Raw genomic sequence first — 12,088 nt, 5'->3', positions numbered from 1 at the left:
CAGACGTACACCGGTCAAGTAAAACTTAGTAAAAGACAAAACGTTTCTGCTTCCTTAGGGAAGCCTTAAAGAAGCCTTCCGTAGGGAAGGCCAAACGACTTGTCTTTTAATAATGTTATTTGGTTGGTGTACACCATTCTTTGTCAGGTCCTATACCGACAAGACGGGCTTCTGTCGAACTCTCGATTACATTATTGTCGTTTGAATAAGATCACAGAAAAGGATGTCTATCCTCTACCGCTCGTAGACGATACACTTCACTGCTTACATGGAGAGCATTTTTTTATTCCTTAGATCTTTACTCTGCTTACTGACATGTGCCGATACCGAGGGTGATCGATGCAAGACCTATTTGTCACATGGGACAACTCGTACAAGTTTAATCTCATGTCTCTCGGCTTTTGTAATGTAAGTAAAACTCTTGCTTGGGCTAGTTGGTTCATGCTTGAAGTAGTAAAGGCAAGGCGCAGAAGCCCAGGACTCAAGAAGAACACAAACAACAGGACCGGCACCACTCACAACTAAGTTGATTTCCGCAACAAGCCTGCCTTATGTAGGTTATTCACGCCGAGTCACACACGAAACTTTAGAAGTAAAAAACAGCAATCGATCCACCACTCAGGAACCATATCTGGCACATAATATCGAAAGAGCAAACAAGAACCCCACGTCGATGAGCACGGGAGGCAATTGATCTAATATAGTCTTTTCCAAGCCAACGGGGACAAAAAACGAGACATAAAAGTACCGTCTACGCTTCACTATCGAACTATCCACAACATAACACACTTCAAACGCCTAAGGCACATTCAGCCATAAAACCCGCACGACTATGGGAATAATCACCAACGACTAACACGGAAAAAACATGAAAAAGGCATCTAAGTACAGCGTCTGCGTCAAAACTAAAATCTCTCTAATAGGCACTCACCTAAAAAATTGATAAAACAATGTGACCACGCAAAAAATGAACCACGTGACAAAGAATTAAATGGATATAAGAGTTCAGCGATAAAGGTCTAAAGAACAGCGGCTCCGTCAAAAAAAGCAACAAAATCTTCAGAGCCACTAGAAAATCGTCAACAAAATTTAACTAGTTTTTATATTGTTGATGATATTCTTGTGGCTCTTAAGCTTTTGTTGCTTTTTTTGACGCAGACGCTGTTCTTTAGACCTTTACCGTTCAACTCTTCTGCCAATTTCATTGTTTGTCAAGTGGTTCATTTCTCGCGCGGTCACATGTTTTATCATTTTTTTAGGTGAGTGACTATGGCGATGAAGGTATGGTCTCAAAGGCATCAGCAATGCTGTATGAAGACCACCCAATATAGAGAAAGACATGAAGCCGTGAATTTTGCTATGAAATGGCGGTCAATAGGAGGTCAGAATTTCAGCTCGCAATTTCATTTTGAGGCGTTTTCTATAGCTAACCGCTTTTCTCTTTTACTTGGGTCCAATAATATCCTTTACGATTTTTCGGAATATACAAGAAGGAAAAACACTTCTCCGTTGGGTTAATAACAACGTGTGTCATAACGGATAGTGAGGCAAATTGCCTTAAATAATAAGTACTGATGGCGTGTATTACTTAATATAAGTAGAACGTAATATTCTGGCATAAATATGCGAATAACTTGCTTACCTGACGCTTCAAGTGCTTGTTTAGCCAAGAACCACCTTAGGGACCGTTTCGCACTTGCTAAAACCTCTAGAAGCCGGGTATATATATATATATATATATATATATATATATATATATATATATATATATATATATATATATATATATATATATATATATATATATATATATATATGTATATATATATTGTAAGGAAGAAGAAGTGCGCCGTGCCGAGCTCCGCAGCCGGATCGCCAGCGTTACTGAAGTGGGGTTCGGGCTGGACGCTGTTCCGGTTGTGACTGGCTAAGCCTACGTTGTTGCGTCTTCTTGTCCGCGTACTTCGTGTCGTCCACAGCCGTGTCAGACTTCTTTGCCATAATTGGTGGAGGTTTGCTGCGTCTCCTGCAATCCTGGAATTGCGCAGCCGGAGTCTCCCTGCCATCATGACCACCGAAAGCGCCACGAGCTTACCACCACCTGCTCCCCAGTCTACCGTATGTCCCGGCACGTTCCGCCAGCGGGACCCGCCTATCTTCAGCGGCTCTGACGACCACGACGTTGATGACTGGCTCTCATCATACGAACGCGTCAGTCGGAACAACAAATGGGATGACATCACGAAATTGACCACCGTCCCTTTCTACCTCACCGGAATTGCCCACTTGTGGTTTCGGAACCACGAAAGCGAAGTCCCAAGCTGGACGGTGTTCAAGACAAAGTTCAGCGAGGTCTTCGGCCGCCCTGCTGTTCAAAAGCTTCGTGCCGATTAGCGTCTGCAGTCGCGCTCTCAGCAGCCTGGTGAGAACGTTACCAGCTATATCGAAGATGTCATCGATCTCTGTAAACGCGTCGGTGCATCCATGACTGAGGGCAATAAAATCAAGCATATCATGAAGGGTATCGACGAGGACACGTTTCAGATGCTCATTTCAAAGAGCCCCTCTACTGTTGCCCAAGTTATTGAACTGCGCCAAAGCTATGACGAGCTCCGCCGTCAACGCCTCCTCACCCGCCGTCGGGTTCCCCATCAGGAATCGTTGTCCGGCTTGACCTCTCCTTTACCAGATGCCACCCTCCTCTCGCAAATCAAGGCTTTCGTCCGGGAAGAAGTTGCTCGCCAGCTCTCCCTCATCTCCAACCCACCGGAGTCAAGTTCGTCCCTTAGTCCGACCCTACGACACGTTATAGAAGAACAAGTGTCCGAGGTCCTTCCTCTGGAACGGGCGCCTCAACTCACCGCCCCATTGACTTACGCCGACGCCGTCGCACGACCACGACCACAGACCTTCCGGGCTCCGCCTCCGATGTCTAGCCCTGTTTTTGCCCCCACGCCGCCACGACCTTCAGTTAATCGAGTAATTAATCCCTGGCCTACAGCGGACAATCGGCCCATCTGCTATTCGTGCGGTATTCCCGGTCACGTTGCACGCCTGTGCCGCCGCCGTCCACTTCATCCATGTGACGACCCACGCATAGCAGCGTACGACCATCCGTTGCCTTACGCTCAGGACCGCGATTTACCCCTTCCCCGCCCAAGCCTTCGCCAAGTTTCTGACCGCCGTTCTCCTTCTCCTCGTCGTCACTCGCCCTCCCCGATGCGTCGACGTCCCTCTCCTGCTGACACGGAAAACTAGATGGCGCAGTTCCTGAGGCAAGAACTGCGTCATCGCCGCAACGCTCAAGCCCTCTTCTTTCGCCGACCAACGTTATTGATGTCGCTGTTGAAGGTGTCTCTGTGCTTGCCCTCATTGACACAGGTGCCGCCATATCTGTAATTGCCGAAAAACTTTGCCGCTCAATACGAAAAGTCACGACGCCTTTCTTCGGTCCTTTACTCCGCACGGCCACAGCACAGCACGTCCAGCCGGTGGCTGTGTGCACCGCCAGACTTGAAATTCAAGGAGTGCTCTATGCAGTCGAGTTCGTCGTTCTTCCCAACTGTTCCCACGATATTATTTTAGGTTGGGATTTTCTCTCCCGTCACCAAGCTGTCATTGGTTGCTCCCATGCAGAAGTCGCCTTTTCTTCGCTTGGCAATGCCATATCTGATGACGTTTCGCTTTGCTGTACCAAGTTGTCCCTCACTGACGACATCCAAATACCACCACACGCATCCGTTCTGACACCTGTATCCTGTTCCGTTGCCTCCGACGCTACCGTACTCTTCACACCTTCGACTGTTTTCGTTCATCGCCACCTCTCACCACTCCCAAATGCCCTGCTTAGCCTTCAAGCTGGCGCGACTCACCTTCCTGTGTACAATTACTTCCCATTCCCGATTACGTTGCTTCGCGGTGAATCTCTCGGCACTGTAGAGCCTTACGACGCCATTACCTCGTTGCAACTTCCTATTGGATCGTCAGAGGTCAACACCCTCTACTGTAGTCCCATGACGTCCACATCGCCTGAAGACGTTTTCAACCATGTCATCGACAATGCCTTAAACCCCAAGCAACGCCATGACCTTCTTCGTCTCCTCGAGAAATTTCGCCCTGCTTTTGACAGCCATACCACTTCTCTGGGCCGAACGGCGACTGTATGTCACCGGATTGACACCGGTTCTCACTCACCGCTACGGCAGCGCCCATACCGCGTATCGTCGACCGAACGGCGCGTCATTGATGAGCAAGTAGGTGACATGCTAAAGCGTGGTGTCATTAAACCATCCGACAGCCCATGGGCATCGACAGTAGTTTTAGTTAAAAAGAAAGATGGCTCGATCCGCTTTTGTGTGGATTACCGTCGCCTAAACAAAATAACCCGAAAGGATGTTTATCCATTGCCGCGGATCGACGACGCCCTAGACTGCTTACAAGGTGCAGAGTTCTTTTCCTCCCTCGATCTGCGCTCTGGTTATTGGCAGGTGCCTATGGCTGCAGACGATAAGCCTAAAACTGCTTTCATCACACCAGATGGCCTATACGAATTTCGTGTTATGCCATTCGGACTTTGCAACGCGCCCGCGACTTTTGAGCGGATGATGGACACTATTCTGCGAGGCCTCAAATGGAACACGTGCTTGTGTTATTTGGATGATGTAGTGTTTGCACCAGATTTTCCTACTCACCTTCATCGCTTGGAGCAGGTTTTACGCTGTCTCAGTGACGCTGGCCTCCAACTAAACCTGAAAAAATGTCACTTTGGCACACGCAAGCTCACTATTCTCGGACATGTCGTGTCGAAGGACGGCGTTCTCCCTGATGCCGCTAAGCTCCTTGCTGTTACAGAATTCCCGAGGCCAACGTCACTAAAAGACTTGCGCAGTTTCATTGGCCTCTGCTCGTACCTCCGCCGCTTTATTCGAAATTTCGCTTCGATTATGGCACTACTGACAGAGCTTCTGCGAGGAGACCCCAATCTTTCCTCATGGTCCCCGGCTTGCGATGATGCCTTTGCGACGCTACGTCGCCTGCTCACAACACCATCGATACTGCGCCATTTCGATCCAACTGCTCCCACGGAAATCCATACGGATGCTAGCGGTGTTGGTCTTGGCGCTGTGCTCGCCCAGCGAAAGCCCGGCTGCCAAGAATATATTGTTGCTTACGCGAGCCGCACTCTGACGAAAGCTGAAGCCAACTATTCCGTCACGGAAAAAGAGTGTCTCGCGATCATCTGGGCCATCACCAAATTTCGCCCATACCTGTACGGCCGGTCCTTCGATGTCGTTACCGATCACCACGCACTTTGCTGGTTGTCGTCTCTCAAGGATCCCTGCGGCGGCCTAGCCCGGTGGGCACTGAGGCTCCAAGAGTACGATATCCGGGTTGTCTACCGCTCAGGCAAGAGGCACGCCGATGCCGATGCTCTTTCGCGCTCGCCTGTCCACGCCGAAATTGTCAGTGTGTCCGTCCTAGACGACCCACTTCTCCCATTCGCTTCTGTCGACATGGCTTTGGAGCAGCGCAAGGACTCCTGGATTTCATCTTTGATAGATTACATCTCTAATTCACCTACACGCCCACCATCCCGAGCATTACGCCGACAAGCTTCGCACTTCGCCATCCGCGACGGAATTGTCTATCTCCGTAACTACAGTTCCGACGGCCGCAAATGGCTGCTTGTAATACCTCGGCAGCTCCGCACTGATGTATGCGCCGCTTTCCACGCCGACCCTCAGTGCGCACACGCTGGTCTCTTCAAGACCTACACCAGACTACGTCATAGGTTTTATTGGCGTGGTATGTAGACATTTCGGCAAAAGTACATTCGCTCTTGCACAGAATGTCAACGCCGGAAGCCTGATCCTTGCCGCCCTTCTGGACCAATGCAACCTTTGCCGTGCCCTTCGCGACCCTTTGACCGGGTTGGGATAGACCTCTACGGGCCTCTGCAATACACAGCTGCTGGCAATCGCTGGGTCATTGTAGCTGTGGACCATCTCACGAGGTATGCAGAAACGGCCGCTCTGCCAGCCGCGACGGCTCGTGACGTTGCCTCCTTCCTCCTTCAACGCTTCATTCTACGTCACGGCGCTCCCCGCGAACTCCTCAGCGATTGTGGCCGCGTCTTTCTTGCCGACGTCATTCAAGAACTTCTCGCTGAATGCCGCATTATTCATCGCTGTACCACCGCATATCACCCGCAAACAAACGGATTGACAGAACGCTTTAACCGGACTCTTGGAGACATGCTTTCGATGTATGTCGCCTCCAACCACATCAACTGGGACCTCATCCTTCCCCATGTCACGTACGCCTACAACACGGCACCCCAGTAAACGACGGGCTTTTCTCCCTTCTTTCTTCTATATGGCCGCGAACCATCGTTTCCCATTGACACTATTCTCCCTTACCGTCCCGACTTATCAGAGGGTACACCGGTTTTCGAAGCCGCCCGGTATGCAGAAGAATGTCGGCAACTCGCTCGCTTCCTTACAAGGCAAGAACAAGCGCTACAGAAATTTCGTCATGACGACGGGCGCCCCCACCACCAGTTTTCGCCTGACGCTCTTATTTGGTTGTGGGTGCCTCCTACTTCGACACAAGGTGTCTCCTCCAAGTTTGTATCCCGATACCATGGACCTTACCGGGTTCTACGCCAAACTTCTCCGGTGAACTACGTCATCGAACCTCTGACGCCCCCTACGAACCTGCGTCGCCGAGGCCGCGAAATTGTGCACGTAGATCGGCTCAAGCTGTATCACGAGCCCTTCGTCCTCACGACGCCTTAGGCCTCCTGTGCGGCTCCGTATTCAGAGAGGGGGGAAGTTGTAAGGAAGAAGAAGTGCGCCGTGCCGAGCTCCGCAGCCGGATCGCCAGCGCTACTGAAGTGGGGCTCGGGCTAGACGCTGTTCCGGTTGTGACTGGCTAAGCCTACGTTGTTGCGTCTTCTTGTCCGCGTCCTTCGTGTCGTCCACAGCCGTGTCGGACTTCTTTGCCATAACATATATATATATATATATATATATATGTATATATATGTGTGTGTGTGTGTGTGCATGTGTGTGTCATTAATGGGTTCACGCGTATTGGTGTACGTGCGACGGAAGGAAGTCGGGCTAAACGAGGCCTACTTTCGAAACTCCGTATGTCTGTCCATATGTGTGTACGCGAGAACATCTTTACCAGTTTTGTTCATTACGGTCGCCGGAGATGAGATCACCCATATTTTTGTGGTTGCAGTCGTGCGGTCTTTTGGCTATATTAGTGCGATATACTTGTGTAGCCTGCCGTTGAGATTGTGTTTAGTATGTAGTGAAGGATTATTTCATTTAACCTTGAAGGCATTCGTTCTTGCCATCCTGACGTCCATCTAAGCAGGTCCTCTTTAATTACCCGCTTTACCCCTGCTACAGCTAAAGCAGTTTGCATAAAACGCTCCACAAGTAACGACGAACTTCATCTTATTAATATAATTTATTGCTATAAAGGTGAAGGCACGGTGTCGTCGTTAAGTTTCAGTGCTTTTCGTGGAAACGTCGGCTATGAGATGTGCGAAAGAATATTCATTATATGGAGGGATCACGACCCTAATAAACCATGAGGTTCTGATTATCTTGGGTGTTTCATTAGCTACGGGCTTTCTTCAATTACTTCTCCAACTAAATGTGACAATGGCAGGATCTAATACGTTACTTGATCACACAATAACCAACTTTACTACAGATGATACACCAGGAGTGCTCGAGCCCAGTATAACCGCCCACTACGATATATTGCTGACCTTATGTACAGAAAATTGTAAAGCGACTGAAAAGCAAGCGAAAGCACATTTTGACACTCAAGAATTTATCTATGTGACACAGAAAATTTCTGGACAGCCATAGTATGTGAATCTCGCACTGAAGAGGCTTATCAGTTGTTTTTGGCTAAAGTTACACGCTTAATTAATTGATACACTACAACATTTACCATAAGTCGTTTTTCCATTTCCCTTCCAAAACCTTGGGTCACGAGGGCGCTTCTTTGATGTATTTTGATGAAAAACGGCTGGACAAAAGGGTTGTTTGTGAGCCATCTTATTGTGCACCTAAATCATGTTTCAAGATATATTCTAACACGCTCGCAGCTGCATTTAGATGTGGCAAATGAGAACTTTCAGAAGAAGATTTTAAATAATGGCAATAATGAGAGGCACAGCCGGCCGGTCATCAACGAATTCTTACGAAATAAATGTCGTGAGCAATTAATAAAAATAAGAACAGCGACCAAAACATACTGCCACTCAGCTGATATCGCGAATGCCTTCAGTGAGAATTTTAGTTGTGCTTCCGATTCCCAAACAGATCTCTCCTTACCGACATAGCCTCGTCATATTCATTCTTTCTACTTGCGACCTACGAGTGCAAAGCAAATTGTTGATGTTAAATCTTCGCTTGCTTGAGTCTGCGGGACCTGGCCTAGACTCTGTTCACCCCTCTCGTATGAAGTTAGTTTCTAATAAACTTTCTCCTAACATTGTAAATACTGTTCACAATATATTCAAAGTAGGCATATTTCTCAATTCCCTGAAAGTTGTTAAAATAACACCTGCTTATAAAATGGCAATCGGCAACTTCTGAATGACTACAGGCCTATTTGTGTTCTTTCATTTTGGAGTAAAATACTTGAACCACTAGTTCATAGACGTTTATCATCCTACCCAGCAAAAATTATTCTACTATATTCTTACCTTCACCGATAAAGTCAAGAAGGCAGTCTACCAAGGCTCGCAGATTCTAAGTGTACTTATAGATTTAACAAAAGGTTTTGACACCATTAGTCTCAAAATTCTAATACATAAACATGAATCTTACACGATAACTGGACCACCACTTCAGTATATCTCTATGTATTTAACCAATCGTACTCAAGTTCAGACTGACGGCAAAGTCTTATCTGCTCAGAACATATATCAAGGCATTGCTCAGAGCTCGATTCTTGGCCCCGCTGCTGTTTCTACTATTTATTAACGACCTACCTAATGTTCTAACTACTGCCGACTGTATACTGTATGCAGACGACACAACTATTTTTAGTTGCGCTAATAATGTCGGCAAGCTACAGCGAAATGTTAACATGGATCTTCATAAGATAACTTCCTGGTGTTGAATAACATGTTGTGCATCAATGCGCTAAAAACGGTGCTTATGGTTTTTCGTTCCTTCCCGACACTAATTTAAACATCTATATATGTGTGTCTTGACGACAACTCAATACCAACATCTGATAGCACAAAGTTTCGTGGCGTAGTTTTAGACAGGCACCTGACATTCATTCTTAATGTGCAGTCACTTTTCCATAAGATTTCTTTTGGAATACGCACCATTCCCAAAACCCGCTCATATTTTCAGCCACACATCATCGCTTCCCTTTATCATGCATACATTCACAGCCATTTATCTCAGTGAGTATCAGCCTGGAGTAACACATACTTCGCACACCTCACCCAACTTCAACGCCTGCAGAACCAGGCACTTCATCTCATGACTTCAGCCATTTCCTATCCAATGCAACGCCACTTTATTGACGATTACTAAAAACAGCGTCGTTCATCCGCTTCTGAATTTCAGCCTGTGCCCTCAAGTCTTCCAGCCGGCATGTTCTTGGCCAGCGTTTCTAATACTTCCGAATTTCACATTGAAATTCTGAATCTCGAGAGTGATTTCTCAGCGCAAATTGCAGCTCAAAGTTCTGTTTCCCTAACGGGGGACTTGTTCCCTAACGGGGTTCCCTAACGGGGGACTTCTAGTAATAGCGGGTGAAGGAAGAGCACAATCAAATGTTTCATGTGTGACAGGATGGGGCATCTGTCTGTTAATTGTCCCTTGGGTCGCACTCGCTGTTCGACGTTGAAGAACGAGGGGTGCGGACGGCATTGACATACAATGCAAACCTGCCGATCTAAGTCAGAAAGTAAGACTTCCTGCATTGTTGCGAGCGAAAGTCACAGCGATGGTGACAGGACGCAAATGGAACACAAGCAGCCCAGCGACAAGGCAAGCACTGTAACGACGGCTCCGAGGTCGGAAGACCCGGAAACTTCGATGCCAGTAGTAGTGGGAATGCTGCAGGGACGACAAGTGTTTACTCAGACACACTGGGTACAACATTGTTCTGGTAAGGCAATCCATGATGTCGGAAAGAGACATCACCGGTACAGAAACGCCAGTTCGATTGGCGCATGGTACGGTACTGCGAATGCCTGTGACTCGTGTATTGCTTTTGACGACTTATTACTGCGGTTGGATTGAAGCCCAATGCGTCAAAGAACCGCTTTACCAGGTCATTCTTTGGGAATGTGCCAGGAGTCAGAAGAGTTTATGATCCAGATGCTCCCTGGAGTTTTCCCAATATCCAAATTACAAGTAGGACGGAGCATGAATCCACCGAAGCCTGTGGCAGTGACAACGAAAGAAGTTCGGATCCGTATACCAGGGAAGAATATATAAAGAATACTTCAGAGTATATAAAGAATACTTCAGGCACAGGCAGTGATATAACCGCGACGGAAATGAAAAAAAATGAAAAACGCGGACAGTACTTTGCGACGTTATTTTGAAATTTTAGGGAAATGTGTTCAGAGTAAGAAGGTCCGGGTCATACATAAGTTTTTGAAGGTTGGAGAATTACTGCACCGAATAGTCGGAACCCACGATGGAAGAGAAACAAGAGAGTTAGTATTGCCAGTGAGTTTACGAAGAGCAGTCCTCGAGCTGGCACACGACTGTATAACGGTGGGCCATGAAGGAGTAAGGAAGACGACCAGCCGAGTATCAGAAGAATTCTTTTGGCCGTGCATGCAAAATGACATTAAACGGTTCGTGCGATCTTGCGACATACGCCAGAGAACCACACCAAAAGGGTTGATATCAAAGGTACCTCTAGGGACTACAACTATTATTGAGCAACCGTTTCAAAAGGACACAGGAATGGTCATCACAGAGTTGGTTGCTGAATGTCCATACCAAGCAGACAGCTCAACAACAAAAATAATCCCTCAGCAAGTGAAGATGACAAGCATGGTGTCTAAACTGAGCATACGTGAGAAAAGACGGGCTCAAGAATTGAAGTGCAATGGACGTGTCATGACTGTGTCCGACAACATTGAGAAGCCCTTGGCATGCAGGTATGGGTCCCGCGCCAACTCCTGGTGTCATCTAAATAGTTCTGCTCGAGGTCATGTCTAGATGAGGCACCGGCGTGAGAGCCAGAGCCAGTCCACAGCTTCCTGTCTGACTGTATCCATCTGAGACAAGAAATGGTAGGCAGGAATTCGCGGACTACGTGAGTGAACGCACCACGTAGTACATTACGGGCTGTGCTGAATATGTTCGTTTTCGTTGATAACACTGAAGAGGTATGCAATCATACTTGGGAAGAGCATGCTGCGCATGCATATAGTTTCTAGAGCTTCTGAGGAGTCTTCCTCAAGCACTCGCGGAATACAATGCTTTGTGAATAGTGCTGTCGTTGACATTAATGAAGTGTTGAGACTCGACGAAAACGTACGTGATGTGCAGTAAAGTGTGGTGAAATGCAGTGATGTGTGAATGAAGAAAGGGCGAAGTGAAGATATGTGTGGTGTAGTGAAGTGCGGTGAAGTGCACGCCGGCCCCTACCGCTCTTTGTGTACGCGGTTTGTCCGTTTTCGTGTCTCTTTCTCTCTATCTCCTCCTTCCACTCTCTTTCTCTTTTTATCCCCCTTCATCCTTCCCCCCGTGCAGGGTAGCCAACAGGAACTATCTCTGGTTAACCTCTTTACATTTCTATGCAACCTTTTCTTTCTCTCTCTCTCTCTCTTGGATTGCTTAGATAACTTTGCTTGCTAGTTTCTTCCAGCAAACAGAAGGGTTTTACCGACTTTTTGGCAGGTAGTTTCTGTTGGTTATCAGGTCGTGGAGGCTAATCTTCGTGACAAACAAAAGTGGGGAATGGTGTTAGGATTGGCCTGGAAGGTCGTAGAGAGGAACTTGGGAGGAACTAGTTGAACAGGGTTTATTTTTAGTATTTGCATTTTAAACAGGTGACACATTCTCCCAGT

This window comes from Dermacentor variabilis, chromosome 11, assembly GCF_050947875.1.
Source record: "Dermacentor variabilis isolate Ectoservices chromosome 11, ASM5094787v1, whole genome shotgun sequence".
In the NCBI taxonomy this organism is placed as follows: domain Eukaryota; kingdom Metazoa; phylum Arthropoda; class Arachnida; order Ixodida; family Ixodidae; genus Dermacentor; species Dermacentor variabilis.
The sequence above is the reverse complement of the archived record's forward strand: the minus strand, read 5'-3'. Positions refer to the sequence as shown.